General features: G+C 45.2%; 1 protein-coding gene across 15 annotated transcripts in view; it reads left to right on the forward strand.

The window, feature by feature from the left end:
• The window catches only part of Sema6d (semaphorin 6D), a 581,349-nt gene that overhangs the window by 523,220 nt on the left and 30,691 nt on the right, over window positions 1-27,438 (forward strand). Inside the window, exon 1 of one of the 15 annotated variants that reach the window (XM_052725620.1) lies at window positions 73-159. The exons of 12 other annotated variants lie outside the window; for them this stretch is intronic. The gene's annotated coding sequence lies outside the window, so the exon portion shown is untranslated. Of the gene's footprint in view, window positions 1-72; window positions 160-181; window positions 544-898; window positions 1,324-27,438 lie in introns of those variants that run through there. 2 more of the 15 variants (XM_052725618.1, XM_052725621.1) reach the window with 2 other exon arrangements.

The raw sequence follows: 27,438 nt of genomic DNA on the forward strand, positions 1-27,438 counted from the left end.
CGATTTGTCCTCGGGACGTCTGGGGGCGGCTGGGAGAGTAGTGAGGGCGCCTGGAGGAAGGGAGAGGGAGGGAAGGGAGAGGCGGCTTTGCAGGCTACAGAGGCGGCGCCAGCTGGGCGACCCGGCTCCAGGAGGCGCGGGAGGAGCGGCTCCGCTAAGGTGGGAGAGCCTGGGCGCGCGGCCGAGCGCGAGCAGGGACGCGGCGGCCACCAGGGTCGAGGCCGCGGCGCGCGTGGGGCTCTGGGCGGCGCTGGCCGCGGTGGGAGCTGCAGAGCGGCGAGGGAGCCGGGCTCTCGGGGAGCGACTCGGAGATGGATCGAATTACACCATTTGCAGGGCAGCGGTTTGTTTTGCTCGCACTGGGTCCCGCCGCCGCCGCAGCGGCCGCCGTCAGGGCTGGAGCTGGCGAGTTTCGGGATAGATCGCAAGGCGAGACCCGAGACCGAGGGATTGCTCTTTCTGCACACTATCTCGATCGGCTTTTCCGTTTGATCGTGACAAGCTTTATTTGTCTGTCTCTTAAAGCAGGCTTCCCCATGAGAGGTAAGACGGTCTCCGAAGCTCGGCTGACGCTCTGGGTGCGTGATGGGGGGGTGGGACCCCGAGCCCGCGGCGCAGCTGTGTGCGGGCGCGTGTGTTTGCGTGGGCGTCGTGTCGTATCTCCACCGGAGTTCATTGCTTTCCCAAGCCGCTCGGTCTCCAGCGGTGCACGAGGCGCCTGGGGCGGGGGTCTGGTTGACCGGTCCCAGCTGGCCGGTGGGCGGCCTAGGGGGCGGGGCGGGCGGCTCGGCCCTCCTCCTAGGCGCACCCCTCCTCCCGGGCGCACCCCTAAGGGAAGAAAGACACCCGCAGCCGCGAGGAAAAGTTTCTTCCAGGCAGGGCCGGCTCATCGCTGCCCCGCACACCGTCAGGGTTAGCCTGCCTTCCTCACTGCGGGGCTTGGAACCTCCAGCCCACCGGCAGCGCAACCCAGGCCGCCCGGCCAGCCTCGGCCCCGAGGACGCAGGGACAGCCCGGGAGCGCGGAGCCACTGGCTGTCCACGCGGGGACCGTGGGCACCCACCCGCCAGGCTCCCAGCCACTCTCCCCCGCAACTTTGCGTGCTTTGTTCACTGGCTGGAAATGATTCGCCGAAGCGCCTTGGACAGGGTCTTAGCCAGTCGGCTAGGGCTCGGCCCGGAGACGTGTTATGCTCTCAGCTTCCCATCAATTATGGATGGAAACAAATAAGGAAGAGTCAATTTTGTATGAGCCGCTTTCTTCCGTGGCCAGAGGCGTCCTGTAGCCGGGAGCAGCGGCAGGGAAGGAGAGCTCAACATCCAGGTAGGGAAACTTCCAGATCCGGCTGCAATGACCATCTGTAGAAACTGAGGCAGTAGCCGCCCTGGGAGATTTGGGAGTGCTTTCAGCTCCCAGTGGCACGTCTAACTCTTAGGTTCCAAATTAAAGGCCAGAAAGGACTTGGAGGTGTGGATGCAAACTGAGTTTAGAATTTTTCTCATTAATCGGCTCGCAGGACCATTATTGACAGAGGACTGTTTAAATCTAGTTCTTGGTTGTTGTTTTTTTTTTTTAATGCCAGGGTGGTGGTGGTGGTGGGAGGTGGAGTGGCATTGCAGTATGGTATGAGTTAGAGCGCCAGAGGAATTGGAGCAGTCAGTAACCAATTCCAGTATCCTCCGAGTGGGACAGCACATCGTTATTAGAGATACAAGCCCCCTCCCCCCCCCAGACTTTGTGTACAGTAACTGGACCCCGCGTCGGACACTCAGGCTTCTTTCCCTTAAATCAACAGCTTCTGGTTACTTAAGGGAAATGTCGAGGGCTTCTTCCTCTCAAAACTTCTAGCTACTATACAAATTGTAAGTCTACAGTACCAAAAGATGAGTGCTTTTCCCTCTCCCTTTACTTGATACTTAATGCAATAAAGTAGATTCTTTTGTTTATTTCAATGCTGAGGTCCCAGGGAAAGAGTTAACGCGTTTTTATTCAATTGGTTCAGTCTCTGCTCCTTGAATAGGAGAAATACTCCCGTTTGGAGAAAATCTTCAAGGCTTTTTTCTTCCTTGTATTGTGAAACCTTAGACAGCTGGAGGAAGTGTTTTACTCTCTTTTTGGTGGTATAAAACAATAGATTCTGGTGCTATGTTTATTCATGATGTTAAAGTATCTAGGAAATTAACTTGTCTTTAGTAGCATTTAATGTAGTGAGTGACAGGCTCATTCTCTCAAGCTCGCACGTATTACACACAAACGTTTACCCTGGCTTAGACACATAAAAATAACAGATAAGCTCTGAGATTGGGTCTTTATCGCCAGGAGCCTAAACATCTACAGATAAACTACAGCTCACCCATAACTGAGACTTGCTTTTCAGTCTGCCAGTGCTTTTGTTAGGTCTCTGAGATGTTCACCCAGAAGACAGTTAAACACAAGATCCTAAGCTTTCTCTGCTGACACGCTTAGGAAGATCAACACCCCACTAGCATTTCTTATTAAATCCTATAGAATTTAATAAGTACCCATCTCATTTCTCCTAAGGATGCTACATAGGTTCCCTTTCTGATGAGCCCTTCTGTGATGCATGAGAATGTGCCAGGAATACTGTGATGTCTCCATCACCAGACATCTGGTTAACTTGAGTTTGATTTAGATCTGTGGGCATTTTGCCGCTCCCTTCCCCCATTTTGATGCCCTCTAATAGCACCAGAACCATCTGGTCATGCCTCCCCTGGTTTGATGGATTTGAAAGACGGCTGTGACGTCAGCCTTAGTCCTTAGAGTGAGGGCAACTTAAAAATCTGGAGGACTTCAGTTCACTGACTTGCTGCACAGGAAGACTGTCCAGTAACTGATTTGGGTAAGTGGGCCTTTGCATCCTGTCTGGTGGTGTCTGTTCCTTGAAAGGCCACAGGCAAGTAGCTCGGATTCAGAACTTTGATTCAGAAAGATAGCCATGATTGTTGAGGATTTATTGAGTCTGAGGGATCTCTCTTTGCTGCTCCATCGTAATGAGCCACGGTAATTAGCTTAGTCATTGTTCTTGCCTGTGAGTTTCACTAAGATACAAAGAGTGAAAAATGCATCTGAAATGGGGTCATTTTTCACTCTTCTGATGCGTTTTATTCAGGGCTAAGAGCTTGGCTGATTGCCTGACCAGTATTAGTGCAACCATAAGAGGCAAACTCCTACTCTAACACTACAGGACAAACTATTTTCTTTTATTTCTATTAAGGGTCTTTAAGCCTGCATAGCCTTGATTTATTTCTAGAGGAAGCAAGAGGCAGTTGAGGTATGCCAACCCATCTATGTTCATTGAGTATCTGTCATTTGCAAGGAGCTATAACCATGAGCCGACACCCTGTGGCCAGATACGTTTTTTCTATATTCACCTTAAGCAACACTGCTGACTAGAAAACCAGATCTGTGGACAAGAAATAGAAGTATGTCTCCTTTTTGTGCAAATTGCTTTATCACAAAACTTTAAAACAAGATAGTCTGCACCTAATGTTCCAAATGCAGTCTTTCCTGTCCTGAGCATTAATGAATGGGCTGTCAGTGTCCTTTGGGTACTGGGTCTGTCACAGCAGTGGGAGATGGCATTCTTTGAGACTTACATGAATAGAGATGTATGTAGCATCAAAAATCTACCCAATCCAGCATCCTAGGATACTGTTGAGAACAGCTGACTACTCCAGTTGGGAGGAAAAGTGTTTTGATGTATTCCTGTGCCATATAGAAACACTAGCCCCTGTGACTCCATTAAGCATGCCAGGACACTTTTCGGTTGCGGTGGCTGTTGTCAGGCTGTTTTCCTACCAGACCTTGATGACAGGGGCAGTGTAGCTGACCACTGATGTGGTTTTCGTTTCTCCCCAACAGGAAAACTACTAAGACTTCTTACTTAAAAGAAAGAACATCAAGCAGAGTGCAACTAAGGGCCTTTAGATCAGTGGGGTGCAGAACCCACATGAGGTGTTCGTATTTCTCAAACTTTTCTTCTCTATCAGGCTTTGTTAACTCACCCAGATTAGCATTTTAACAACCCTGAAGTGAACTTCTGCCATTCTCTCCACTTGGGCACAGTATGTAGACCATCCATCATCCTGTCCTTGGCTACAACAGGCTGCTGGCTCTATCACCATTTGGAGGTACACAGAATCCATCCAACTGTGAATAGCACAGCTGGTTACAGCCATTTTTTCTTCCACACCACTGGCAGCATTGTCTGGCTGTGGTAACTAAAGTTAACACCTAGAACAGGAAGTGTCCATTGTTTCCTAACGTGCGCCAGGCCCCTCATCCAGTGTTGGAAGTCCACCTGCCTTAAGGCTCGCTGGCTTGTCCTTCACGTACAAGGGAGCTTGTTCCAGCCTTAAGTGCCGTGTGGCGGAAGCAGTGACACTTTAGGCCTGATACAGTTTAGCCACAGAAATATAGAATGAGAAAGCTGCATTCAGACCCTGCTCATCCTACCCATTCAGAACTTACTCTATCTGAAAAGTGAAGAAAGCAATTATAGTAGCATTTAGCCTATGATCCAGAACCACTAGAGACAGAAAAAGACCCGTCTAGCTCTTCAGTGACCTACACACGCCCTGACTTCATCCCTTTTCACAAAACATACGATGGACCTAAACACAGGCCTGTGGTACATAGTACACATACTTTTGTTCACATTTTGTTGTTTCCCGCTCTTTGTATCTCTAAGGGTAGCTATTGCTTGTTAGGGAAAGAATAACATGTGTTAGGTGGGTGAATTTCTTAGGAGATGTTGTCAAGCTTTTCATTTGCTGACTTGAATTTTTCTGATTGAGAATGCTTCTTTGGGAATTTGATGTGCAGAAAGGGTGAGGTCATTTCGTGCTTTGGTGTGAGTGAGCTCTACCACAAAATAGTAGGGAGAAGGGGGGTGATGTTGTTGGAAGAGAGAAAAAGAGGGGACAGAAATCACAATGCCCAGCAATGAACATATTGTGGTGATTAAATTCTAGACACTCTGATGAGATCTTTATCTTGATTGTGTGCAAGACTCAAACGCTTGCAGGAGGTAAGGCTCCATTATCCCTATTTGATGATCAAGGAAACTGAGGTGCCCAGTAGGGAATTCCAACCTCTAAACATCCCAGCCCACATGTTCTTGTCCCAGTACTTGATTGCTTTGATATTTCTGACTCTTCTTAATCAAGAAGTTACATTTGGGGAAAATATTTTTATTGAATGACTTACCCATGTGGGTATGTTCTTGAGTCATGTCTTTCTTGCTAACCTAAGTCATAGGGTCCTACTCTTTCCCCACATGTATTACTCTGTTCCCACATGTATTACGTGGTCAGATAAACGGGACGTCTTCAGTGGGCTCAGAACAGCCCCTCACCCAACACTGCTCTCCATGTTGGGTTTTCTTGAATAGGATCATATGGCGATATTCTGTCTGGGTACACTTGCCATCTGTTTCCCGATCCTGTCAGGTGACGATCTATTATGTACCACTGTCCCATTTCCAAGAGGTCTTTATAGGCCACATCTCAGGGTTGAAGGTATCTGAAGTCTGACTGTAGATTCCAGCATACCACACACTGTTCTTCATTGTGCTTCCATGGAGTTCTTTGACCTGAGCGGTCAAACACACTGCTGAGAAGTTGTCTCCCATGCAGTAACTTCCTTGTTGTTGTGCTTTTTTTTTTTTTTTTTTTGGTCAGAATTCCTATGGGAGGAAAAACATAAAACCAGATAGGCATTGCCATTACACATGATGCTGAAATTTAAGGTTTTCAGCATGTATTTAAGGGAAGGAAATACAGGCTTTAAGAGTAAGAGTTCAGTGTGTCAGTACATGTATAATAAGGCCTCAGGAGGATCTGCAACACTTAGCCTGTTATTGGAGTCTGTATTTAGCAGTAGAGACAAGAGTTTGTCCTGGCACAGAAGAACTGGAGCCGAGGAAGCTCACCCAGAAAACACTTCTTCTGTTCCTCAGTGGACCATCAGCAACCAGGAAGCTAGGCGCTCTACCTTGTCTAGCACCTCACTAGTTAGCACAGGAGTGTTCGGAAGATCCCAAACCCCTTGGGTAAATTGCCAGATCGTGAAAAGATGGTTTTGAAAGCAACAGACAAAAGAAAGAGCGGCCACAGAAGTAGTGACGTGTTCTGAACTTTCTGTTCTCGTCATTGCTGTCCAGGACGCATTCCTTCAGCTTGGACCAAGGGTCTGCTCTACATACGTTCAAAGAAGAGCATGGCACGATTTCAGAACTCTAGGTAAACAGCCACAGTAGAATGGGGTGTGTTTCAAGTGCCAGAGAAGATACACCCAGCCCTGTGGAAGCTGAGAAGAGGGAGGTTATTTCTGGCGAGGGTGGTCAGAGAGGGTTTTGTGGAGCCACTGACATTTGAGCTGGTCCTTGAACTAGGTAGGATTTGGACAGGTGGACAGTGAGAGGCGGTGGGGGAGACGTTGAAAGAGAAGGCATTCCAGGCATAGAGTGCAGCTTAAGCAAAGGCCCTGGGGTGAGGTGGGATTGGGGTCAAGGTCAGTTGTCCACATGTGAGTCCTTACCTACTGGAGAGCTGTATTTTAGGTACACAGTGGCAGTTAACTATGCAACTCACAGAGCTGTAGTGAGTGTCTCTGGGCTGCTGGCCCCACCGAGTATGCCGTCAGAATGCATGGGGTCAATCTGTGACAACTCAGATTGCTCTGCGATGATGAGTAGTAAACACCCCATGTCAGCTGCAGGTGGATCATGTGTACACAGACTCAGTCATGAGGACCCAGCAAGACCTCTCCTCACGGGATATTGAGCAGATGCAAACTAGGTTGCTGACTTGTCTGCCTTATCTTTTCTTTTTAACACAAAAAGACTTTAAACATAGACTCTTTCATTAAAAAAAAATTGCACGTGTGTAGATTAGCATTTTGGAGGGAGAGAAGAAGTAGAAATGAGAATGAAAACATTGAACCCCTGATAATGAGATGGACTGCAGTGTAAGTCCCATTTAGATGGCAGCCCCCCCCCCCCCCCCCCCCCCGAGGCTGTGGCCTGGTTAAAGTCAGCAGAGGAAGAGACACATATGCTCAGCAAATGTTGTAGTAAATGTATTAGTGCGTTTTATCACACAGCAGATAGAGTCTTCCATGGCAGATGGATTGCAAGGAGTGGTTGGAGGCTGGGTCAGCTTGTTCCTTATAGAGGAAGATTACCTGGGAAATTATGACTACATCCTATAGAAAGTGAACGTTCTTTTGTGGTTCTGAGCTCCCAGGACGAACGAACTCTTTTGCCACCAGTGGCTCCCTGTGCTATTTCCTCCCCAACACTGTCACTCCCCCTACCCCATCCCAAACCTTCCTCCAAGCTAAGTAGGACCATGGGTGTTTCTCAGCCGTTGTTAACCCATAGGTTAACATAAATTAGTATCAACACACAGTTAAGTTTAATGGTGGATGTAATATACTTTGGGGGAGGAAAGACCAGAAGTTCTGTAATGTAAGTATGCTTATTAGAATGCACAACGAAGGAGAGATGAGATGGATCAGGTGCATTCGGAATGGTCAAGTCAGCCGCTTTGCCAAGCCTTGCGCCCACCCCCGGGTTTGGTTTTTTAAGGTATATTAAAGCCTCTCACAAGTTAATGCTTTACATGACAGTCTCAGCGAAGAATTGCTGCCCATTAACCATCGATCGGAAACTACAAGATAGATCAGTAGGGAGAGGGCTAATCACAAGCAAATCCAACATGGGGAACTTTTTAGGAATATTCCGGTGATTTAAAACAGAGAACCTGTTAAGTCTAGTGGTTGATCTGCCGCCTGCACAGTAGCTTGAAGTGAAGGGCACGCTGCTCGCTTGTGCCCAGCCCAGTTGCCTCTAGACCTGACTAAAATAAGCTGGCCTGGCTCAGCTGGGCTAATAATAACAGCACTTGCTGTGTGTTTGCCGTGTGCCATGGCATTGTGCCTGGCGCTTTAAATATGTTGTCTCATTTAATCCTCCCGCCGCCCCCGAGAACGTAGGGCTGGGAGCAAGGGGCTGCCATATGTGAGACCTCACCGTGTGCCTGACGCCCAAGTAAATACGCTCAATCACTTGGTCAGCATTTTTTAAGATGGCTGCTATTAATAATAATACTCATTGTTACAGGGGAAGAAACTGAGGCATGGGAGATTAAGTATGTCCTAGAGTTAAACCCAATAGCGAAAGTAGGGAGTTAGGGTCTGTGAGAGGGGGTGTAATTGGACTGATAAGCTATGTGATCTTGAACACGTTACTTACTCTCTTCTAAAAAGAAGACTCTGCTGGTAGTACCTGTGTCTGATGAGTGTTGTGAGACACAAATGAATTAATATTTGAAGAGCACTTATAATAGTGTTTGGCATGCAGTAGCGTTTTAAATATACCACTGTCTGTCAGGTAAAAATAAATGTAGTCTGGCTCCAGAGCTGGTGCTCTCAGCCTCCATCCTGTGCTTCTTGACAGGTGTGACTCTGTCACTGCTCTTCGACCAGTGTCTGTGACTTCAGCTCCACAGCACCCTCCATACACTAGTCACACGTTCAGCCAGGCTAGGCTAGGAAGAGGATCACTGCAGGCAGTGTGGAGACTGACCTCAGCCCCTCCATACCTCTGTGGACGATCTCCAACCCAGGTATCGACTGTTTGACAGCCATGGTGTCAGAATCTGGAGTCCAGGGCTGGTGCTGTGGAGGGACAGATGCCGATGATTGGTGTGTTGTCTGTGCTGGTGGCTCCTGGCTTGGTGAAACTTGCCGTAAACACTCTGGCACACTCCCGAGCGAATCCAGGTCTCTGACCGTAACCAGCAATCCTAAGACTTTAAAATTGATCAGCATCACACAGGTTAAGATGCAGATTCCCAGAATCCTTACCCTCCTCCAGGCAGGCCAGGTAACTAATGCTTACTGTCTGTTGACCACCCTTTGAGAAGAGAGCCTCCAGTGTAGCCAGAGTATCCCTGACAGTCATGTGCCTGCCTAGCATGGGGGCGGGAAATGAAGGTTCCCTTGTCAACCTATTACTGGACAGCAAGGCTGGTGTGGACAAGCCACTAGGTAGGTGTGACTTCTTCCTGCCAGCCCAAGGCATCTCAGTTAGCTCATGAAAGGGAAGAGAAAGCAATAAAATACACTCCAAGCTCAAAGAGGCTTATTTAAAAAAAAGAAAAAAAAAAAACAAACTCCAGTTTGTAAAAGATTTCCACAGTGAGCAGAAATCAGGAAAGAAAAAGGGCCTGCCTTATTTCTGCTAACTGGCCTGTATCATTTCATAAGAGGGGCTCTGGGCCAGTATTGCTATCAACAGTTCTTGATTCAGTGATAAACTGAGATAAGGGTAATCAAACTTCATGCTTCAGGGCATCAGGTGATTGCCTGCTGTGGTCAGGGTGGAATTCTTCCCCCTAGTGCTTTGCACAATTGACTAGACACATTAGACAGAGGTGTGTTTTTTGTTTGTTGGTGTGGGTTTTTTTTGGGTTTTTTTTTTCTGCCACGCTTGGGAGCATGGGGGGAAGGGGGGGAGGCCTGACTGAAAACTCCTGTGGCTGATCCTACATGGGAAATAGTGTGTCTGGAGCACGCAGCCGAATCGCCGTTTGGCTTCCTCCTCGTTATCACTTGTCCTCATTCTCTGTACCCAGTGCATCATCTATTGATGGCTAGAAGGCACAAGTCAAGGTCAGGAGCACCCTGCACTTAGAAGAGGTTGCCTTGCACTCCATCCATGCTCAGCAAATCCAGTTTCCTCATCTGATCGTGCTCTAGTGCCCCGTGAAATTCTAGTGAATGTCAGATAAAATAATTCATGGAAATGAAGGTGCTGTTTACATGGAAGGTGCCATCCCCACATAATGACATCACTGTTCATTGTTAAAAAAACAGTCTGTATGTTTATGCTGGAATAATGCTGTCATGGGCATAATGACTGACATTGAGGGGTTTTTTTGTTGTTGTTTGTTTTGTTGTGGTGGTGGTTTTCTTGGTTTTTCGAGACAGGGTATCTCTGTGTAGTTTTGGTGCCTATCCCAGATTTCACTCTGTAGACTAGACTGGCCTCGAACTCACAGAGATCCACCTGGCTCTGCCTCCCGAGTGCTGGGATTAAAGGCGTGCGCCACCACCGCCCGGCTCTGACATTGAGTTCTTAACCTATGTGGAGCCCTGAAGGGTTTTATGTACATTCTCTCGGGGACCTGTCTGTGTTAGTCTTTTGGGACACCTACTTGTTTTATTCCCATTTTGTAGAAAGCAATACTAAATCTCCAGGAATGTCCCCTGCCATAGAAGGCCACAAACCAGTAACCTAAGACAGCTGGGATTTATAACTTTATCGTCAGGAGGAATCAGAAGTCTGAGATGTGTGTCAGTGGGCTCAAAGCAAGGCACGTAGGTGCCGGGAGCAAACCTCTGTCCTTGCGTGTTGTGGCCTCCCAGGCCATGTTTAGGCCTTGCTTGTTGCCCGTTCCTCCGGTTTCACACTTACCATCTGTCTTCTCCCAGAACTGCAGCTCTGACCTGCCGGCCTCCCTCTCCCACATTTTTAAGGACCATCACAATTTCTTTGGCCCCAGTAGGTGATTCAGGATTAGTTCCCAGTTTTAAGGTCCTTAGCTTACTCTCCCTCTTGCCAAGAAAGTTAGTGTTATTTACAGATTGTGGGAACTCAAGTGTCGCCACTTCTCAAGGGTGGGGACATTATTCTGCCTAGTTCAGTCCCTGTGAGGACCTTGAAGGAGCAGACTCGGAACTTCTGCCCAGTTCTGACTTTGAAGCCCGTGATCTCAACCACTTGCCAGAAGCCGCTTTAATGTAACTGGTGGAGAAAACAGTAAAACCCTGGGACGTGAGCGGCGAGAAACCTATGTTGCTCTTAGAATGATCAGTTGGGAGCTTTTAAATACAGTCATGGCAGTTGGTAACAACCCAGACGTTACCTATATTGACCTTCATGTCCTGCTCTGTACTAAGTGTGCGACACATTTGTGTTTTTGTTTGTTTTCCCGAGAGTAGGTATTTACTAACTGAATGGAAGGGGTTCGTGAGTCCACTTGTCTTTTCTGACGACACTGGCTGAATCAAGCAGGGGCAGTTTGGGGACCTGGACCGTTCTGAGCCTTGAAATCTGTGGGAAAGTATTTCAAAGGAACTGTCCACTCAGCAAGGGTAAATGGAGAAAGTGACCGGAGCAACTGTCTTGTCCCTTGCTGGTTTTGGCGCTGCCTCTTAGCCAACTGGATGGAGTTTCTCAAGCAAGACTGTTGCGCTCCATCCCTGATGACCGCGACTGTCTCTGGCTTGTGAAGCTTGACGTCCCCGAAGGCCAGCCATTCAATTAGGAGCCTGTGTTTTGAACAGTCACAAGTTGTCAGAGCCTCTCTTCTCTCTTGTGTGTGAATTCAGTTATAATTTTTCAAGTCAAAACTATATTTGAAAATGGATTAAAAGCACAGAGCTAGGAGTCTGGTAGCTATCCTTGCTTGGCCACCAGCCTGAGACCTGGGACAGATCCCAGCCTAATGGCCATCATTTTCTTTTTAGAACAAAGTGAATTTGAGGGCAAAATGGCACCTAGAACCTTCAAGGTCCTAAAATGCTGCCTTTGTCTTCATATAGTATCCTCCTCAGTTGTAAGAGCGAATGCAGTGGTGATTTAAAAACTGTGAGTCCACAATATGAGTCCGATACAGTTGTGTGCGTACAGAGACAGACAACAGATAGCTTGACTTTTCAAATTTATTATTGTCATTTACATTTTACAGCACTCTGCCTTTTTCTTTGGGGATCACTTATACTTCATTGCTGTTAATATAGTTTTTAGACTCCATTTTCAGAAATACATAGATAATATTTTCAGTTAGCAATAGCTGCACCTCGTTCAGCTCTCGGGAGTTGATACGATGCTGCAGCGCGCTTTCTCTGGCTGTAATTTTCGCTCTCATCCCTGAAGAGCCATCCCCCCCCCTAAACATGTAGCAGGGAGAGGCAGAGAGTTTGAAGAAAGTACAGAGCCGGACCTGACTTATGGGCGGTGGCTATTTTAGATTGTATTGCAGAAAATCGTAGGCTGACATCCAAAGTCAGGGAGAGCATGTCTTTATTGATTAGCAGAACCTTTTATGAAAAAGAAAGGGGTGGTAGCCCCTCTAAAACGAATTTGTCGTCTTTGATTGAGTACAGTGGCCCCCATCATCCATGGGGAATTTATTCCAGAACCTCCTCCAGTGGGTACCTGAAACCTCAGCGCCTTGAACGCTGTGTATACCATGCCTCCCCCCCATAGAAATAAACACCTGTAATAAAGCCTAATGTGTAAATTAGGCACAGTAAGAGATTAACAGCAGCTGCTAACAACAGAATGGAAGCATTGCCATAGCACACACTAATAAACGCTGTGTTGATGCGGTATCTTTCAAAACATCTTGCTGTATGTTTCCTTTTTCCTTAAAAGTAGCAACTTCGTGGCTTCTCTCTGGCACATCTCAGCTGTCCAGATCGCTTCTAGACTCTGAAGCCATTACCGAGTCAGAGATAGGGCTTCTTGGGCTCAGCACTGTTAATACCAGCAGCCCTCCGGCTGATCATGAAGGCAGCTGCTCAGTGGCCAATCAGCAGGTGACTTTAGACATAGAGTGCGGTGTCCCTGGATAGAGGAGTGATTCCTGTACCAGCTGGGATGGTTTCATTTCCTGTTGCTGTGATAAAACACCCTGAAAAAAGAAAGTTAAGGGATACACAAGGGGTTGTTTGGGTCCCAATTCCAGGTTATGGGAAGGTCAAGGCAGCAGGAACTCAGTGCACCTAGTCACATTCTCTCCCGAGTCAGGAGCTGAAAGCAGTGAGGGGATGCTTGCGTACCAGTGCTCAGCTTGATTTCTCCACTCTTACACAATCCAGGATCCCATTTCCAGGAAATGATGTCACCAACAATGGGCAGGATTTCCGGCCTCAATTAACACAATCAAATAATCTCCCACAGAGGTGCCCAAAGGCCAACCTAATGCAGACAGTCCCTTATAAAGCTCCTTCCCCAAGCACATCTAGATTGTTATCACAGACAGGGCAAGACTGAGTGAGATAGCTGAGGTTTCCTCACATGACTCAAGGGTACTTGACATAAAACTGGTGGGTCATTTGTTCCTGGAATTTTCCGGTTAATATTCTCAGACCACACTTGGCCATAGGTGCTTGAAACCACAAAATAAGAGAGGCTTGCTGTATTTCCTTAAAAAATATGTGTCTCTTTAAAAAGCATGCTAGCATTTAATCCAGATGTCGCCTGCAGTTTCAGCCCCCTGAATTGTCCCACTCACGGAAAGGAAGCTGAGGAAGTCCAGCCCAGGTACAAGCTTTCCGATGACCACTGCTCAGTTCCTACCATTGGAACTTGAGGCTTGGCTGCATTTTTCCCTCACCTGTTCTCACTGTCTTCATGATTTCTTCAAACTCAAGATTATGAAAAGTAACTCCACTATTATAGAGACGTCCTTTACACTAGTGTACATCAATCTAGAGTCATAAAGTGATCCAGTGCTACCACACATTCACAGTCTACTCCACACAGAGCTTCTGAATAGGAGCCTCGGAAGTCAAGAGAGACAGAGATTGAAACCCTGGCCTGTGTGCAGTGGCTATTAGAAATTGAATATATCACTAGTGTCTCCGAATCTTGGTTTCCCGTTCTATAAAATGGAGAAAGTGTGCTTAAAGAGATGTAAAACCAATGAGCATGGAGCCAGCCTTTGCGTTGTGAGAGCTCCAGACTGCTCCAGACTGATGAGAATGCTTTGGGATGAAAACAAAAATCCCAGTTCAAAGATGTTTAAATGATCAGGGCCTCATGTCATGTTATAGAGAGTCCTAAGATGTGCTGGCTTTGAGCAGGTTTGTTCTTTAGCTAAGCAAATGCTTGCTAGAATGCCTTAACGAGTCACCGACTTCTCCTGGGTCTCATAGGATAGAATTGTGCAGCCTCTCCAATCTGGAGTGGAAACCAGTCTTAGACAGGGGAATGGGAGTGTTGTGAGTGTCCCAGGGTGCAGAGGTTGACATACTCCTGGCAGTGTACATAAAAGCAGCATTTGGTTTCCTGAGCACTTATAGCTCTACCTTGTCAGATCTATATGTCATGTTTCTACTGTGTACGTCACAACAGTGTATTTGCATCCAAACTATAGAAGTTTCATGGTTGGCAAGGAATATTTTTCTCCATTATTTAAAAGTTTTATACACCTGAAATAGAAATTACACTTGATTAGCTAGTTAAAAATATAGAAGGTATTTGACATTGGAGGAAAAATGCTACCAAATGTGGGCTCAGTATAAAGCATACGTTTGCTTTCTCCATCCTTCCCTCTTTTCCCTGAAGCTGGTTTAAGATGAGAAACAAGGACCCCCTGCCAGATTAACTTGGAAACATCACAGTAAATATAGTCATAATTATAAAGGCGCTTTCATCTGTTGAGAGTCGGAAACGCTAACTGGGTTTTCTGAAACGCTGAGGCATTTCATGATCATAAATTCACAGTTTTCTCTTGCTCCTATTTAAAGAAAAAAAAAAGCCATTAACCCTTGAAGCCCCAGAGTTCAAGTTTACTGTGTGTTCTAGTACCTGTGATAAGTCCTGTATCTACCAGGAAAGTTACTGCCCCTTAAGTTTCTTTGTCGCAGAATGGAGTCCATCCTGAATGCAGTTCTCCTGAATGAGCTTGCTTACCCTTTGTTCATTTTTAGCCTCCTTTTTCCTGGTTCAGTTAAACAATAAATCAGGTCTAAGGCACCATAAAACCTGGGCGAGGAGGCCCCTCCTCTACCTGTCTTTCTACAGCTGATCTGCCTTTGCATGGAGCTATAAAAATTAACTGCCTAGATTTTCAATATCTGAGATTTCTAGTTTCAGTGTTTTATAGTTGCATTTTTGCCCACCAAGGTGAAGCATCACTCAGACTTTGTCAAGTAAGTACTGCTTCATAAAGGAAGACTGTGGCTCTGACCCTGCTCCTTTGTCTGTACAGCCTTCACAGTTCCTTTCCCAGCTCTTGACCCCAAATGCTCTTAAGTGCAGAGTCGGACACTGCTGCTCAACCTCTCGGAAGCCTCGTCTTCGCCTCTGATAAATTAGAATAGTATTTCTGCCTAACGGGAATGCCATGAACTGTTCCCAGTGTACCTGATGGAAAGCACTTAGCATGGAATCCAACAAGTTGTAGTAGCTTTACTAGTAACTACTAGTCGTTTTCAAATCAGAAATGGTGGGCAATACATGGAATATTCATGTAGCAAAGGCTTCTAGATCTTTGTATATAGGTTGGCTACAAGCAAACCTTATTTGGATGGCTGCTTAAAAACTCATAGAGCAGGAGAAAGGACAGGACCAGGTCTGATCAGAACGTGGCGTCACTGAAGCTCTTCAAGGCCAGTCTACCACACATACATTGTCACTCACCTGTTGGATGCAGTTCTGGCCATGCAAAACATTTACTATGCTGTACGATATTTTATGATTATGACACAACTATTGGACCAAGTACTTATAATGAGTTACAGTATCAGCTCAACCTAGCCTTGGGTCTTAGTGATTTTCTAGATGCTTCTAAGACCCTTAGCACTCTTGCTTATTTATTTATTTGTCCATGCAGTGATTTTTTTTAAAAAAAAATTCATTTTCTGTCTTCAAAGCCTGTCTTCCTTTTGCCTCAAAAGAACCAAAGTGTAGCTTCTGCTGGAATAATCGCTAACAGGGTCAGCTCTGTGGGCATGTGACCTGTGCGTGGCACTTGGTCCTTCCTGGCTAAGAATACTCTGTTGTTACCATCTTGACATTTCTAACAGACCCCCTTTTCCATTGTGCTTGGGCCCGGCCAATCGCCTGACCGGCCATGAGGCTCAGTGTTGGCATAAGCTAGAAGGACTCACCAACCCTGGGTCTGAGGTCCCACTGTGTCAGCTATCCTGGAAGGCCCCTAATTCTCCCAGACCTTGGATTTGGTAAGCGAAGACATAATCTTCACACCTTAGGAGAGTAAGATGTAAGTGATACGCTGTCAGGCCAGAGTTTGGGTTTTGTCTGTAGCGATACCATACCTTCTGAACTAGAAATTGGGGCATAGGCATTATGGGACCAAAAGAATAACTGAAATTAGGACTTGTCTTGAGAAAGTTGAGCTGTAAGCTGACCCCTTTGATTTCTAGCAGAGGCCTCCACGCTGCAGGTGGCTTTACAAACATGCCGTCAGATTGATGGGCACTGGCCTCACTCCACACATTTCCCTTGGACCTGTCCTTTCTTCTCTATAGATTTTATGCTAATTTCCCCAAGGAGACTTAACTCACTCCTGTACTTTACTTTGGCCATACTTTAAAAAATAATCTATATCCAGGACTTTAAAACTCTCACATATAAGTATTGGCATCCTTCAGAATTGTCTAGCTTCATGCCAGAACTCTGCCATGAGTGCTAACAGATCGAAGCAGCACTGTGCTCATCACGCAGTACCACAGGAATGCCAGTTCTGGGTATGTTCCCTGTAGTCTTACAACTTCATGTTAATTTTCAGGAAAGGTATGAGTGTAGCCCATGGGCCAAGCAAGTTCTTCAGAATCTGTGTCTAAGATGCAAGAGAGAAGTTCTACCACTGATATATTAGATCTGACTGGCTCATTCATCCTGGAAGAGCTCTGTGGGTACCTCTACATGTTAAAAACCAATAGATGTTTAATAGACACAGACTTCTCATCAGGTTGAGGTTCCCAGAAAACTTCAGGACTAAAAGCCCAAAGAAAACCTGCTAATTTAGCTGAGGTTCCAAAAGCACTTTTAAATACACCATCAGTGCTACCTACAATCACCTTAACGTGAGCAAACTTTATTTTATTTTAAGATTTTTATTTATTTGTATGGGTGTGTGTATGTGAGTGTATTCCAAGAATGTTCAGGAACTTACAGACACCAGAAGAGGACATCAGATCCCCTAGCATTGGAGTTATAGGCAGTTGTGAGCTGCCAGATATGGGTGCTGGAAATCGAACCTGGGTCCTTCAGTGCTCTTAACAGCTGAGTCTCCAGCCCCTTGAGTGGATTTTTAGATCAGAAAAAGAATACAACATTCTGAGCATCTCTGGTCACCCACATAAACACTGGCATCTAAAGCTTGCCTCTCTGTTTAGCAAGCAGATGGCTGCCTTGTTTCAACAGAGGGATGGGCGGCCTTCTGCCGTGTATAGTAGAAGCCGGGACAACTTAAGTTATGGTGTCAGGAACCTGATAGCAAAGTAATGACTCTTAGTTTTTTTTGTTAAGTGGTTTTTATTTTGACACCAATTCATAGGTTTTAATGTAGATTATTTTAAGCAACTAAAAGATGTAGATTGAGACAGAAGCAGACCACTTTGCACCATATCATTGGACCTTGTAAACCTTATTTTTTTAGACAGTCTTCAATGTATAGCTGAGGCTGACCTGCGGTCTCAGTCTTCCTGCCTTAGTCTCAGGTGTGCAGCTTGTTTAGCTTTTAATTTAACTATCCTTAATTTAATTTTACATTAGTAGGGAATGTCTTGCCATCTGCCTATTTTGGTGTCCAGGAAGGAGGTGCTTAGCTGGGAAGGCTTAGAACAGAATGAAAATTTACATCTCCTTTCCCAAGATATTTCATCAATCCTTCACGGATTGGGTTTTGTTTGTTTGCTTTTTACTTTGGGTTTGGGAGGTTTTAATTTACTGTTTATTTTATTTTTCGTTTTGCTTGTGTATGTATGTGTGGTGTATGAGTGTATATGTTTGCGTGTTTGAATGTGTGTGTGTGAGTATGCCTACACATGTGAGCAAATGCAGATGCAGGCCTGAGGCTGAGTTGAGAATCTTCTTCAATCACTTTCTATTTACTCATTAAAGCATGATTTTTCAACTGAACCCAAAGCTCACTGATATGGCCAGTCTACCTGGCTAGCTTGCTCTTGTGGGGCATGGAGGTCGGGTCCCTATCAGCTGCTTTCCAAGTTCTAGAATTACAGGCCAGTTTTCATGCCCATCTGACACTTGCATGGGTGCTAAGCATCTGATATCTGGCCTCAGTCCAGTCCTCATGCTTGGCCTGGCAAGTGTTTTAACCATGAGCCATTTCCCCAGCACCATTTTGTTTTACTTGGTTTGGTGTTTTGAGACGTGTTGTCGCTGTGTAGCCTTCCCTGGTGCCCGGAAACTCACTCTGTAGATCAGGCTGGCCTCGAACTTGCGCTGATCCTCTTGCCTCTGCCTTACAAGTTCTGGGATGACAGCTGTGAGCCACCACATTCAGTTTAACCATTAATGTTTTTTCTGAGACAGGGCTCTAAAAAACTTGGTTCCATTCACAACCTCTCTTTCCTGAGAAGCTTTCACAGGCCCCTGGGTGTATGAGTTTACACCTTGGGTATATGGCCTCAACATTTTTCAGAGTTAATACTTTGGTTTTATAGTAGTTAATGCTGAGAACACCGCTTTGCATGAATATATAGTCCAAAATGGGAGGCTTATGCTCAGGGCCATTTCAGAAACTGTTGCAAATTCTCTCCTCGTCTCAAGCCAAAATTCATGTAAGAATTTAATTTTCTTTAAATGAAACTCAAGTTAACAACTTGAACAGCAGTTTTTCAAGTCAAATGTTTTTAAAGTCTCAAGCAATGCTGTCTAAAGTTAGGCTACTTTGTTATTTAAATGCTGAGGGATTATAGCAGGGAAATGCTAAAAGCTGCCACTTCCTGTAAACTCTGAGAGTTCTGTAAGAGCAGGAAACCATGTAAGTACAGTCACAACATACTGTAGCTACATGTATAGCACACAGTAGTCTAAAGCTGAACCAGTGTACTTCAGACAGCTGTAGGCAGTGCTAGGTGTCCGGATGCCATGCACAGCAGCAAGAGCCAGTATGATGCGTAAAGAACAAAGGCTGTGGTGAGGTCCCATGGCACAACATAGCAGCTGCTACCAGAAATACCTCAGACTCATGGCAGGCTAGATTTTCAGTTCATTATTGCACATTCAGAAGCCTTTTATTGGCACCACTACATCTACTTACATGACCCCAAATGGGGTCAGGACCCACACTTTGAGGAGTTGTGGTCTAAGGGATACGTCTGGCCTGCAGAGATGGCTGCAGTCTGATTTGTTGCGCTAACAAATAAAGGCAGGAGCGCAGATCAGCCTCCTCTGCTCTAATATTTATCTTATGACTGAGAAAAGTGGTTCAGGTGACCAGGTTCTGCGGTAGACTCAGAGTTCCAACTGCCGTCGTCTTCAAAGCAAACTGAAACAATCCAGCCATATAAATTTGTTTCTGAAAACAGGCAGTTAATGATTACTACACATTCTAATAAAATGTAGGGTGATGTGGGGTGAAGCTTCCAGTGAAGAGAACGGAGCTGGCAGAACATCCCTGTGTCCAGGCATCGTAGTCAGGACTTCACCAGAGGACTTGGGATTTGGAAGTGCCCGATTTTCCTTGGCTACTTTTCCCTGTGTGATTTTAGAGGGCAGGAAGGAGATCTTAATATTTGAACAACTGTTCTACCAGTGATTTTGGTTTTCACGATTCATGTGCTTAGTTGCAGTGGGTTTTTAAATTGATTTTAGTGGTATAGATCTGACAACTGAGGTGTCTATAACAGCTTTTCTTCTATGTGACTATAATTCTTCATTTTTAATGTAAAAGTTCCTATAATCCTGATGCCAACAGAAAAACAATGATTTTTTAAATTGCCATGGATGTTTATGACAGTCTGATTAAGGCTTATATTAAAAATGGGAACTGCAGCCTGGAGAGATGCCTCAGTAGTGAAGAGCACTTACTGCCCATGAAGAGAACCCAGGTTTGTTTTCCAGCACCCATGTGGGCTCACAACAGCCTGTAACTCCAGATCCAGGGAATCTGATACCTTCTTCTGGCTCCCAAAGACACGGGATGTATATTTGTACATATATGCATGCAGGCAAAACACTCATACACATAAAAACAAATGAATAGATAGATAGATAGATAGATAGATAGATAGATAGATAGATAGATAGATAGATAGATAGATAGATAGATTGATTCTAGGTCATCCAAAGCTAAAGGTCAAGGTGCAGGAGCCATGAAACATTGTCAAAAAAAGTGTAGGGGTGGTATTGTTTCTAGTTTTACTTTAAATATTTATATGTAGAGTCTTGAAATACAAAATAGTGACAGTAAGAAGGAGAGGCAGGTAGGGAGACGACAGATGACATTACAGTATGCCAACTCAGATGAAATCTCCAAGGACCTCCATTTTCTTACTACCCCCTCTGGGGTAAATAGGACACAGAAAACAGTGAAAGAATTGTTCTCTAGCACAGTCCCGTCTAAAATAAGTTATACATCCTAGGAAAAACTATCCTAGAGGATTCGAGTTATTCAACAGGCAGTTGACAACTGTCTTCATGAAGAAATATTCAGCTTGTGTGAATGGACAGTAACTTTATTTACTTAGTGGTGCATTTCCTCTCCACCTTTTTTATTTTTCATATTTATTTATTTTGGTTCTTTGGAGACAGGGTCTCATTTTGTAGCTCAGATTTTTCTGGAACTTATTATGTAGCCCACATTTGGTCTGCACCTGCAGCAATCCTCCTGCCTCAGCCTTTGAATACTAAGATTACAAGCATGAACCGCCACACCTGACTTCTCTCTGCGTTTTAATGTTAAGAAATTACAAAATATTATTTTAAGGGGAAATAACTCAAAAATAACGTTTTATGGTTTTCTATTTCCTTCTATTACGTAGTTGTGATCAGAATATGTAAACATATAATTTTATATTTTGATCTTTTTCTCACTTAGCATTACATCATAAATTGAGGATTTTTAATCGTCATTATTTTTTACTCTGTGAGTCTGATGAAATAGACTTTTATCTAAACTTTATATGTTTAGATAGGCCATTATCTCTTTATTTTTGTTGTCAATGAGTATCTTCTTATTTTTTTTTTTTACTTTCCACTTTAGATTATTTGCTGAGATAAATTGTCAGAAGTACAACTGAGTCAAAAGACTAGCAGTTTTGATGTGCACGCATGTGGGAATAGGGGGGGCATGTTACACCTCAACAAATTATTTTTCTTTTTTGTTTTGTTTGATTTTTCTCCTCCTCCTCCTCCTCCTCTTCTTCTTCTTCTTTTCATTGTGCCACCATTACCCTAGCATATCTTAGAGGTAGGACACTATTGTAGATCACAGGGTTTGTGGCTGGTTTGGTGTTTACGCTTCTCTTTTGGTAGCCTACAGAGTACCTTCCTGTCCCAAAGACACTAGAGCATAGGGGTGTTCTAGGTAGGCACCAGCTTGACCTATCTGTGTTCAGTGAGTTGTACAGCAACGGGACCTTGAGGTCCGTTTGTGGAGAGCAACCTGTAGTCTTGGCAACAGCCTGAGTTGTTTGGGAGTTCCCATGGGACCCCTTTGGCCAGCAACTAAATTAGATGTAACCCAGTTTCAGGACTGGAAGCTTCATCTGATGACGAGATGGCCAGTTGGGACTCTGTCTCCCCCGGTTTTGGCAATTTCATTTAGATCACCTTCATATATGTATATGTTTTAAGAATTTTCTACTGTATTAGCTTTCCATACAGTTCCTCACATGGCCCTTAATTTTAACTGTCTCTACCCATATTCCCCCCCTTGTCCCCTCGCCACTAGATCTTCCTGTTCCAGCCCCTCATCAATCCATCCACCCATCTATCCATCCATCCATCCAGTCCCCCATTCATCCATCCATCCATCCATCCATCCATCCATCCATCCATCCATCCATAACTCTATTCCATTTGCCTTTCCTAACAAGATCTGTACTGCTGGTCCTTTATTCTATTCCTAATCTTTGTGGTTCTATGGATTGTAGCTTGAATAGTGACTTAACAGCTAATATCCACATACAAGTGAATACATACTATATTTGTCTTTCTGGGTCTGGGATACCTCACTCAGAGTTTTTTTTTTTTTCTGAACTATCCGTTTAACTGTGAATTTTATGATTTTTTTTTATCAACTGAGTAATACTCTGTTGTAGAAATGGTACCACATTTTCTTTATCCATTTTTCTGTTGATCTACATATAAGTTGTTTTTCATTTCTGGCTATTATGAGTAGAGCAGCAGTGGACATGGTTGAGCAAATGTTTCTGTGGTAGGATGACATGTCTTTCAGGTATATGCCTAAGAGTGGTATAGCTAGATCTTGGGGTAGATTGATTTCCATCTTCCTGAGGAATCACTGTACTGATTTCTGTAGTAAATGTACAAGTTTACACTCCCACCAACAATGGATGAATGTTCCCCTTACTCCACATCCTCACCAACATGTCACTTATTTTATTGATCCTAGTCATTCTGACAGGTGTAAGGTGAAATCTCAAAGTAGTTTCCATTAACATTTTCCTGATGGCTGTGGCTGTTGAACATTTTTTAAGTGTTTCTCAGCCATTTGAGTTTCTTCTATTAAGAATTCTTTGTTTAGATCTGTACCCCACTTTTTGCTGGTTTGTTTGTTTTCTTGATATCTGGTTTCTTGAGTTCTTTATATATTTTGGATATTAGCCCTCTATCAGATGTGTAGTTGGTAAAAATCTTTTCCGATTCCATAGGCTGTGCTTTGTCTGAGTGACCGTGTCCTTTGCCGTGCAGAAAGCTTCTCAGTTTCATGAGAGTGTGTTTATTAATTGTTGCTTTTAGTGCCTATGCTAATGGAGTTCTGTACAGAAACCCATCTTCTGTGCCAATTAGTTCAACACTGTTTCTCACTTTCTCTTCTCTCAGGTTAAGTGTATCTGGTTCACGTTGAGGTCTTTGATCCATTTGGAGTTGAGTTTTGTGCAGGGTGATAAGGATGGATCTATTTGCATTCTTCTACATGCAGTCATCCAGTTTGACCAGCACCATTTGTTGAAAATGCTGGGTTTTTTTCCAGTTTGTGTTACACCTCAACAAATTATTTTCTAAAGTGTTTGTGCATTACCCTGCCATGTGCAGTGTATTCATTTCGTCCATATTATCCTTTAAAAATAATAACTAGTAGGGTCTTGAGTACATGTCTCAGTGAGTCAGATGCTTGATGCACAAGCTTGAGGACCTGAGTTTGTATCCCCAGCATCCAGAGAAATGCAGACATGGCCAATACGCACCTCTAATTCCAGCAGTGAGAGGCAGAAATGGGAGAATCCAGAGAGTTCACTAGCTATCCAGTCCAGCAAGTCAGTGAACTCCAACTTCCATAAGAGACCCCATCTCAAAAAATAACGTGGAGAGTAGTAAAAGCACTCAGTGTAAAACTGGCATCCACATATGCACGTACTAATGCATCCACCCATGCACACACAGGTTCACACATACCTGCTGTTCCTCCAAACAAAGCTGCTTGACCTGTGTGAAATCCTACTTCTTAAACTAATATTTACTTCTATGATCACTAACAAGGAGCCTGATTTTTTTAAAGAGACCGAAACAAGACATTTTAAGGACAAACTCCATCGTGTGTGAGATGTAGAATAGTCTGAAGGCTGCTGCCAGACAATTGTCAGATCATCTGTGCTCTGACCAAAGTCACTGCGTTCGCAGTGTGCCCAGCTCTGACAGCTAATTTCACTACTCTGCTGAACTGGGAGAAGAGAACAAAGGAAATGGTATTTCAGGACAGAATAATACTGAGACGGTCTAGGAAAGGATTTACACACACACACACACACACACACACACACACACACACACACACACACACACACACACCAAACACAGGGTGGAGGGTGTCCCTGACCTAACTGCGTGAGAGACCTTTCCAAATCCTACTGTTTGGAACTCTCATGCTTGTCAACTTTCCGTGTTTAGACAGAGCTAAGGAGAGACTCAGTTTTGCTCCAACTAGTTTCTGAGGTAGCACAGCTGAGGCTGGAGAATCCAGTTTTGAGATGATGACGACTGGGTAGCGCCCATCAGCAAGGCGCTTCCTTACAGCTGAGAGCCACGGCCTGTCTCTCTCTACAGTGAATCTGGCCATGCTGGCTGCTCCACAGCAATTTGGGCTTCCTTTCACTACGGTGGCTAGGTTCCCACAACAACCATAAGAAGTGGACGCTACCCCGTTATTAAGTCTTGGACCAGCGCTGGCACTAGCATCCCTCCAGCCATACTTTATTACTCAGTCAGCAGATTCACAGAGCGGGCTCACCCACTTTCAAAGGTGGAGAATTTGAATACGTTTGGGGATAATGTGACTGAACTGTCATACATTGTTTCTAGCCCTTTGAGAAGCTGCAAATCTGGGCAGTGGAACACCTGTGGCTAGGAGGGATTGTGTCCGCGCCTCTGTACCACTGCTTCTTAGAGACTCAAGGAGAAGGTTTTCTGTGCATCTAAACGACCTTCTCTACTGCAAGGAACCCAGCTCAGCCTCTCCTGAGCTGCTTGGTGCCCTGTGAAGGGTTCTACCAGTTCTACCATTCAACCTGCAACGCACCATAAGAAACCAGGTGTGTGGCTTCTAGTAACCTATACCATTGCCCTTCTCTGTTAAGTCATATTGAAGGGGTGGGGCCAAGTGTGTGATGTACCTCAAAAAGAATAAAGGCTTCCAGTGTATGTGGTGCTGTTAACCTGGTAAGATTCTTAACTTCTGAATGTGCTAGCAGCTGCATTTAGAGAACCTCACCCAGCTGCTGAGTGGTCGATTTCAGTGTCTCTATTGCTAGTTATACTGGCTAGTCTTATGTCACTTGACAAAAGCTGGAGTCGTCTGAGAGGAGGGAACCTCGATTGAGAAAATGCCTCCGTAATATGGGGCTGGAGACAAGCCTGTGGAGCATTTTCTTACTTAGTGATGGATGGAGGAGGGCTCAGCCCACTGTCGGTAGGGTCACCCCAGGCTGGTGGTCTTTGGTTCTATAAGACGGCAAGATGAGCAAGCCAGTAAGCAGCGCTTCTCCATGGCCTCTGCCTCCAGGCTCCTGCCTTACTTGAGTCCCTGTCCTGACTTCCTTCCGTGAGGAGCAGTGACGAAGTATAAGCAAAATAAACCCTTTCCTCCCCAAGTTGTTTGTGGTCATAATGTTTTGTCACAGTAACAGAAACCCTAACAAAGACACTGCCGTTAGGAAATTATTTGAGCTACAGTTTCCCATCTTACAGAACGTCTCCGGGAGAGAGCCTGGAGCATGGAAGACCGTGGTGAAGTCACCAGGATGTCCTTCTGAAACGCATGAGTAGTGTAGGGCCGGAGACGGACAAAGATCAGGCGCCATGCTGCTGACGGCAGCAGCTGCAGACATTGCTCACTACTCCCGGCATTTATTTGCATTACTTTAAAGGTTGTTCATGTATAAAGTCTGTGCCCTTTGAAACAACTGTTTATTGTAGGTCCAGCTGGTGTTACCGCTGTCAGATGTAAGGTGTTTTTCGGTGTCACAGACAATACGAGGTAAAGCTAAAATGGTTTATTTTATTTATTGGTGAGTTGGTTGTTTTTGTTTTTTTGTGGTGCTGGGGACAGAACCCACGGCCTTGTACACACACACACACACACACACACACTACTACTGAGCTACATTGTCAGCCCTAAATTATTTAAAAAGTGAAGCCTGTTTCTTCTCTGGGATTTATGAGAATGCTATTTCTTGGATGTGGCAGAAGCTGGGCCATCATCCAGGAGGTTCTTCCATGTTGACACTTTGTAAAACTCTGCTGACTAGGAATAGGGATGGGAACGCCTGTCTCACTGTGCTTTATTGTGGGAAATAGAAAGTCCCAGAAGTTAGACAGGCCTTGCAGAATAGCGAAGACATACTATGTGCTTCCCAGGATGCCCCCTCTGCCAAATCAGCCAAGCGTTTCAAAGAAGTTGCTAAGGAAACCTCTTCATTTGAAGGGCCAGGGAGGAGGGGGCGCTAATCTTTTGACACTCGATTTGTCTCCAAGGAGGCTGGAGCAGCTGAGCAGGGAGTGTTCAGAACACTGTCTCCCTCAAGCTGACGGGTGACTCCAGCCTTCTTAACCCTGGAAACAACCTAAAGGCATAGGTGGCAGGTGGTGGTGGCCAGGTGGAGTCCTCTGCCCAGGGCTGACCCTTGGCTTCGAAGGTGAGGTAGGAGAAGCAGGTGAGACTGGCCCTCTCAAGGCTTTGACAGCTGGGGCATCAGTGGCGTGGGGGCTGGATTCCAGCAGGAGTCTTCCCTTAGTTTTTCATAGCTTTGATTTATTTACTTTTCTGGTAGCTACCTGTCAAGTCATCTGACTAGAGGAAGAAGTGTGGGCAGTGTTCCTGTCTTAAAATAATAAAACCGTGCTAAAAATAGGAAAAATATTTCTTTAAAAACTTGAAATGCCTTTCCCCTGTCTTTTTCCTTTAATCAGTGTTAACTTTTTCTGGTATACGAACCAAGTCTTCAGACAGTGGAGTCTCAGACTTCAGGCCTGCTATCTTGTATTGTTACTGAAGACAAGTTTCCTCTTCAGTTCCTCATTGGTAAATTTGAAAAGTAAGTGCTTAACACAGGGCCCAAAGCTTTGTTCGAAGTCAACCCTGGCTTACGGTGATCATTCATTATTTCCCAATTGCCAGCATCTGCATGTTATACAGAATCCCAGGATGTGTCCACATAGAGCGAACCAAGAACATCTTGGGGAAACTCCCCTTTTTCAGCGGGGCAGCTAGAGGGAACACCCCAGGCCTTGCACCCTGAACTTGATTCTCTTCGATGTGGTAGATCCTGGAAACTCACAGTCCAATGAGAAAGTCAGGCAAGTAGCTATCGGAGAATGCTCCTGGCCATAGCAGATGCACTGTAGAAATGCATAGAGTTCTGTGAAGATCAAAGGGAAATGTTGCCACGCTTTTGGGGGAGTCTAAAGGGATGACCGGGATGCAGAAGAACTTACCTGCTCCCAAGAATGGAGAAGAATGCTGGGAGCTGGGCTGGGGACTTGCAAAGCACTTGCTCCCTTGGAAAGGGGCTTTTCCTGAGCACAGACAGAAGCCATGCTAGTTTCCCGGGCTGTGCAGACTGTGGCGAAATAAAGTCCCCGTGATACCACAGCCTCTTCTCCATTTGGATAGCACCTTCACAACTTAGAAAGTATTTTTACTCCTATTTTCTCACTTGTCCCTCTGAAGTCTCAGTGAGGTAGTCAGTAGAGGTACACCCTCTTGCCACCTCAGAGAAGGTAAGACTGGGAGCTGGGGTACCCCCCCCCCCAAAGCCCAACTTGGACAGGAAGTTCCTCACTGCATGGGGTTGTCTCTGTTCAGGGACACCCTGTTTCTTTCTGGGGCAGCATGAATGCTGTAGAAAGGCACCACACACTGAGAGGGTGTCACAGATGCACTGAGGTGGCACAGAGGGAGTGAGAGTTACCCTTAGAATACCCAGAGGGCACCCCTACCTGTG

The sequence above is a fragment of the Peromyscus californicus genome, unplaced genomic scaffold (assembly GCF_007827085.1).
Source record: "Peromyscus californicus insignis strain IS unplaced genomic scaffold, ASM782708v3 Scaffold_7__1_contigs__length_154581171, whole genome shotgun sequence".
Lineage (NCBI taxonomy): Eukaryota > Metazoa > Chordata > Mammalia > Rodentia > Cricetidae > Peromyscus > Peromyscus californicus.